The sequence below is a fragment of the Spinacia oleracea genome, chromosome 4 (genome assembly GCF_020520425.1).
Source record: "Spinacia oleracea cultivar Varoflay chromosome 4, BTI_SOV_V1, whole genome shotgun sequence".
In the NCBI taxonomy this organism is placed as follows: Eukaryota; Viridiplantae; Streptophyta; class Magnoliopsida; order Caryophyllales; family Amaranthaceae; genus Spinacia; species Spinacia oleracea.
The window spans coordinates 21,068,306-21,074,305 of NC_079490.1; positions in this window are offsets into that span (position 1 = coordinate 21,068,306).

Here is a 6,000-nt window from a genome sequence, read left to right on the forward strand (position 1 = left end):
TTTTGTTCTGCTCCATAGCTAACTTGAAATGAGTCTGAACCATTTGAATGTCTCCAGTTTTCGAACGGAAAACCCTTGAATTTCGTGTTATCTATAATGCCCACAAGATCCCTATAAAAGTAACTATGCGATCACTTAATTTTCCATCCTCGTTAATAAAAAGCTGGATATAGTTGAGAATCCATTGCTGAAGGGATAGACTCTCATTAAAATTTGAGTTTATGCCTAGCATACAGCTCCTCCATACATCTTGAGCCAATTTACAAAGGAAAAACAAATGTTGTGCGTCTTCGCAAAAGCCACTGCATAAGTCACAAGTTACATCTAAACTAATTCCTCTTCGCTCCAAATTAGCTTTTACTGGGATCCCGTCAACCATTACCTTCCAAATAAAAAGCTTCAACTTTGGAAGAATTTTAAGAGCCCATAACACCTTAAAAAAAGGTAGAAACCTATTCTTCCTTATTCCAAAATTAGAATCCTGATCTTTGAGACGATCTTGTAAGAAGGCATAACCCGTTTTAACTGTGAAATTTCTGTTTACAGTTTTAGTCCAATATAACTGGTCTGGAACTGACCCTGATGGAAGCTCAACAGTCAAGATAGCATTTGCATCCACATTGACAAAGGAATTTCTAATTAGAGAAGCATTCCAACGCTTTTCAGAATCCTGAATAAAATGATTGACCCTCCACAACTGTGCATCTGCTAAACTAATACGGGAAGCAAAAGCAGGTATCTTACCGTGCACTCAATTTTCCTTTCCAGATATTACGTTGCTTCCATTTCCAATCTTCCAAGCACACCCTTGTAGTAACGCATTTTCTGCTTGGCGAAGACTGCGCATACCCCACGAAAACCGACCTTGGCATCTATTAGGCTTGCCTGTAGCTAAAGAAAAATTCCCCTTTGCAGCATAGATTCTTGAAATTAAAAGCTGGGGATTTTGATGCATTCTCCACACTTGCTTCATTAAAAATTCTTTATTAAGTGTCAATAAATGACGAATACCCAAGCCTCTCATTCCTCTGGGTAAATGTAATATATTCCTACGAATCCAATGCATTCCCTTTTTCCCCTGTTTTGCCCAGAAAAAAGTAGCAATCATTGAATCAATTTTGTTCGCAATTGTCACTGGAATTTCCAAGCTCATCATAACATGAGAGACCATAGAAACGACGATGGTATTAATTAAAACCAACTTTTGTACCTGGGATAGCAACACCTCATTCCATGAATTTATCAACTCCGAAACCTTGTCTATCAAATAATTAAAATGTGAACGTTTCGAGCCCATACAATCGATGGGAACACCCAAATGTTGCCCAAAATGTGAAACTTGTGTCATTCGGAATATTGATTTGAAAAGTTGTTGCTGCGAAAGAGATGTATTTGGACTGAACTTAATAAATAATTTAGCTAGATTTAGTTGCTGACCTGATATTCAACAGTAGCGATCCAGAATACCTCTTATATTTGTGCAAGAGCTTTCCATTGCTCGGAAAAAATCATAGCATCATCAGCAAAGAACAAATGCGTAATCGTCGGAGCTTGCCTTGCAAGTTTAATCCCTTGAAACAACTTAATATCCTGACCCAACGATAGCATTTGTCCTAGAATATCCATGCAGAAGAGAAACAAGTACGGGGACAAGGGATCCCCTTGTCTTAAACCACACTTAGGCCTGAATGGAGGCGAAGTTTGTCCATTAATAAGAACCTTGAATGAAACTGTTGAAATGCACTGATATATCAAATGAATCCACATCGATGGAAAACCATAGGCTTTAAGAACACGTAACAGAAAACCCCAGTGAATCCGATCATAGGCTTTGCTCATGTCGATCTTCATTGCTGCCAAGTTTGGACCATTAACTTTCCTTCCATTCTTAAAATGTAGAATATCATGGCTCATTACAATGTTGTCACTCGAACAACAAACACTATTTCTACCTCTTGTGCTTTGCTGCATCAATTCTTAAAGTTCACAACCTTTGTCTCTTTTTTCTAAATTTAAGGCATTATTTCTTCTTATACAAATGATATTGTAAAGTATTTTTGGAGATTCGTCACTAGATAGTGCAACTTTAGGACCTGGAATAACATGTGATTTATACTTCGTATTATTTTCTTATACAAATATCAAATATATAGTAACTATATAAACCATATAGTAACTATATAAAACTTATAGTGACTATTATTAAAATATAGTAACCATTATAATTATAATCATAGTCACTATCTAAGAAGCAGACAAAAATACACTCGAAATAACATAGTACATAATGTAATCGTATAGTAACTATTATTTATCAAAAAGTCACTATAAACTGTTCTTAACATAGTAACTATCTTAAACACATAGTTATTGTTTTAAATTTATAATAACTTTCTAAAAAATATAGTAACTATTTTAAACACATAGTTACTGTTTTAAAGTTATAGTAACTTTTTAAAAAATATAGTTACTCTAAAAACTACTACTAACATAAACACAACGAATATTCCAATGACTATTAAAAACATTATTTCGCAACATAAATTAAAGGTAACTATATCATTTATATACTAACTATATGAAACACTAACCCTAATTTCACCCAAACAACAAACACTATTTCTACCTCTTGTGCTTTGCTGCATCAATTCTTAAAGTTCACAGCCTTTGTCTCTTTTTTCTAAATTTAAGGCATTATTTCTTCTTATACAAATGATATTGTAAAGTATTTTTTGAGATTCGTCACTAGATAGTGCAGCTTTAGGACCTGGAATAACATGTGATTGATACTTCGTATTATTTTCTTATACAAATATCAAATATATAGTAACTATATAAACCATATAGTAACTATATAAAACATATAGTGACTATTATTAAAATATAGTAACTATTGAACACATATAGTAACCATTATAATTATATAGTCACTATCTAAGAAGCGGATAAATACATACTCTAAATAACATAGTACATAATGTAATCGTATAGTAACTATTATTTATCAAAAAGTCACTATAAACTGTTCATAACATAATACTATCTTAAACACATAGTTACTGTTTTAAACTTATAATAACTTTCTAAAAAATATAGTGACTATTTTAAACACATAGTTACTGTTTTAAAGTTATAGTAACTTTTAAAAAAAATGTAGTTACTCTAAAAACTACTACTAACATAAACACAACGAACATTCTAGTGACTATTAAAAACACTATTTCGCAACATAAATTAGAGGTGACTATATCATTTATATACTAACTATGTGAAACACTAACCCTAATTTCAACAAAACAACAAACATTTTGAATCACTCAACAAAATAATAACTATTGTACACATATAGTAACTGTTGTACACATATAGTAACCATTAAAATAATAAAGTAACTATTGTACACATATAGTAACCATTAAAATTACATAGTACCTCTTTAAACCATATAGTCACTGTATTAATCATATAGTTACTATTTAAAATCGTGAAGTCACTGATCGAATTCGCGAAGTGAAAACGATACTTCGGTAAAACACAAACATTAATTTCTTCAAAACAACAAATATTATCAATTTTAAATAAAAATAGGCTTAAAATTCTTTGAAAAACAACAAACCGAGATGTGATCTCTAAAAATTCTTGCGAAGATTTGTAGGCGAGCGCAAATTCTTCGATTCGATTTCGGCAACGACGAAACTCCTTCTTGATCTACTACTTCCTCCAATTTTTCCTCATCTAATAGATCCAATCATAAGAATTATAAGATAATTACGAAGAAAATCGAACAAAACCTAGAAATTTGGGCTAAATTTTGAAAAGCATAGAGAGAAAATTAAGAGAGAGAAAATGAAAGAGAATGAACAGAATGAAGATCTGAAAATTTGAAAAATAAAAAAGTTTAAAACGTATATAAAGTGGGCTAGACACAAATCGCATTAAAACTCTTCAAAACACATAGTAACTCTTTAAAACACATAGTTACTGTAATACGCATATAGTTACTATTTAAAATTACAAAACAACTGTCACGTGACAGTTACATATATATGTTACCCATACAAATTACTCCGTTGCCCTGGTCCACGCTAAGTTAGCATGGACCAGGTTTATATTAGTGTAAATAGTGATGTAGGGCACAGTTTCACATTTTGATCTTCACTTATAGCTGAAGGAAGGGTTACGTTGTAATGAGATCATGTCAGTTTGAGACTTTTGTTGTGCTTCTACAATCTTCTGCATAAACCCAACTAATACATCATAAACCCAACTAATTCATCAAAATAATCTTTGTTCCGGTGTTGAAGTAGATGAAACAATGGGCTTCGAATGAAGGCCCTTTAGTGCGTGTTGAAGATCTTGCTAGCTCGAATGTGTCGCGTCCAAGTTAACCTGCACAATGAACAAGTTACTAGCCTCGGGGGTGTTTCCGAGGAAAGCCCCTCCGATGCCTAAGTAAGAAAAATGCTCGGATTCTAGAGAGAAGTTCTCTAGAAGAGTAGTCTTAAGGCGTGAAATGGATGTACCTTGGTATGTGAGCCCTGTCGGCTTATTTATAGTGTTTGTACAATAAATCCCCTTAGGTCATTTATTGCAAGTGGGCCTTGGGCCTTGATTGGCGGCTGAATAGCCCTTTTGGAATGTAGTGTTTGTGGGGTTGATGTTGCTGTATTGAGCCATTGGGCTTTGGACTTAGTGGCCCAATTGATAGTTAATTGGGAGCCCAAACAACATGCCCCCCAGACCCGGTCCATTTAGGAATAAATGGGCGGGTTTCCATGTATCAGAAGTTGGAAAGTTTCCCTCTCTTTTTTTCAAAAAGGGGGCGTTGGAACCATGCACTAGTGAGACAGGTGTCAAATGGATGTTCCATGTATGGCGTTGATCGAACGGCCCAGAACAAAGTAGAAGTTAGGCAGTTTCAGTGGGTGGTGGCCTATAAATACTTGATCCAACCCTTCGTTCAAAACTTTATTCGCAAAAATCTTTCTCAAATCCTCCCAGAATTCCGGTGGTTTTTCTTGTGAGTTTCCTTTAGATCTTCGGGAATTTGTCAAGAATCAGCTTCGGGTCTTTGTTCCGTTCGACTTGTCGGCGATTTCCGCTCCGGAGAAGGTAATGTGTTTCTCGTTTTCTCTTTTTTACTCTCCGATTCTTCGTATTTCGGCACTCTTTCTTTGGAGTTTTTGCCATGGCTGGGGGAAGATGGAAGACGTAGACGGGTGTGGTATCCTCGTCTAGTGGCTCCGAGGATAGATCGGCGAAGACCTCTTCTGAGGATGAAGAGCGCTCAGGGAGCGGGGCTCGCGCTGGGCCGAGCCATGGAATCGGCGCTACTGGCCGTTTTCCTATTCGCCCTTTCTTCCCGAGGCGGTGGGAAGAGGCGGATCCTAAGGGTAAACTTGCGGCTCTCTTTGATGATCCAAGTGAGATTGCTGGTCCCGACGGCACTGCCGTTGAAGGGGAGTGGTTAGTTGAAGCTCGTCGAGGGCATTATCACCGGCTCGCCGAGGATCTTTATGGCATTCAATATGCCTTGGGCTACTGGTGTGAGCTTCCGCTTCAGAAGCATGCTCGGGTGACGAGGCCGCCCCCAGGCTTAATTGCTGTGTATCTCCATCACTTTGATTATGGGCTTCGATTTCCTTTGGATCCGTTCGTCTCCCGAGTGTTGGAGGAGTATAACATTTCTTTGGCGCAGTTGACGCCGAAGTCGATGCGTCATATCATTTCTTACCGCTGGACATGCGATTTTCTGGGTTATCCCCCGTCTCTCGAGGTTTTCAAGGAGATACATGAGCTCGGGAGGAATCAAAATGCCCAACATGGTTGGTGGACCATTACCAACAAGCGACTTCGGAAGAGCGACTCGCAGTATCTGACTGCGTTCCCTTATGTGTCTTCGGTTCATAACTGGAAGAAACAGTGGCTTCTAGTGCGGGTGCCCGTGGATCCGAAGCATCCCCATTATTATGCGCCACCGAAATGGTTTGTCAGGGTGGA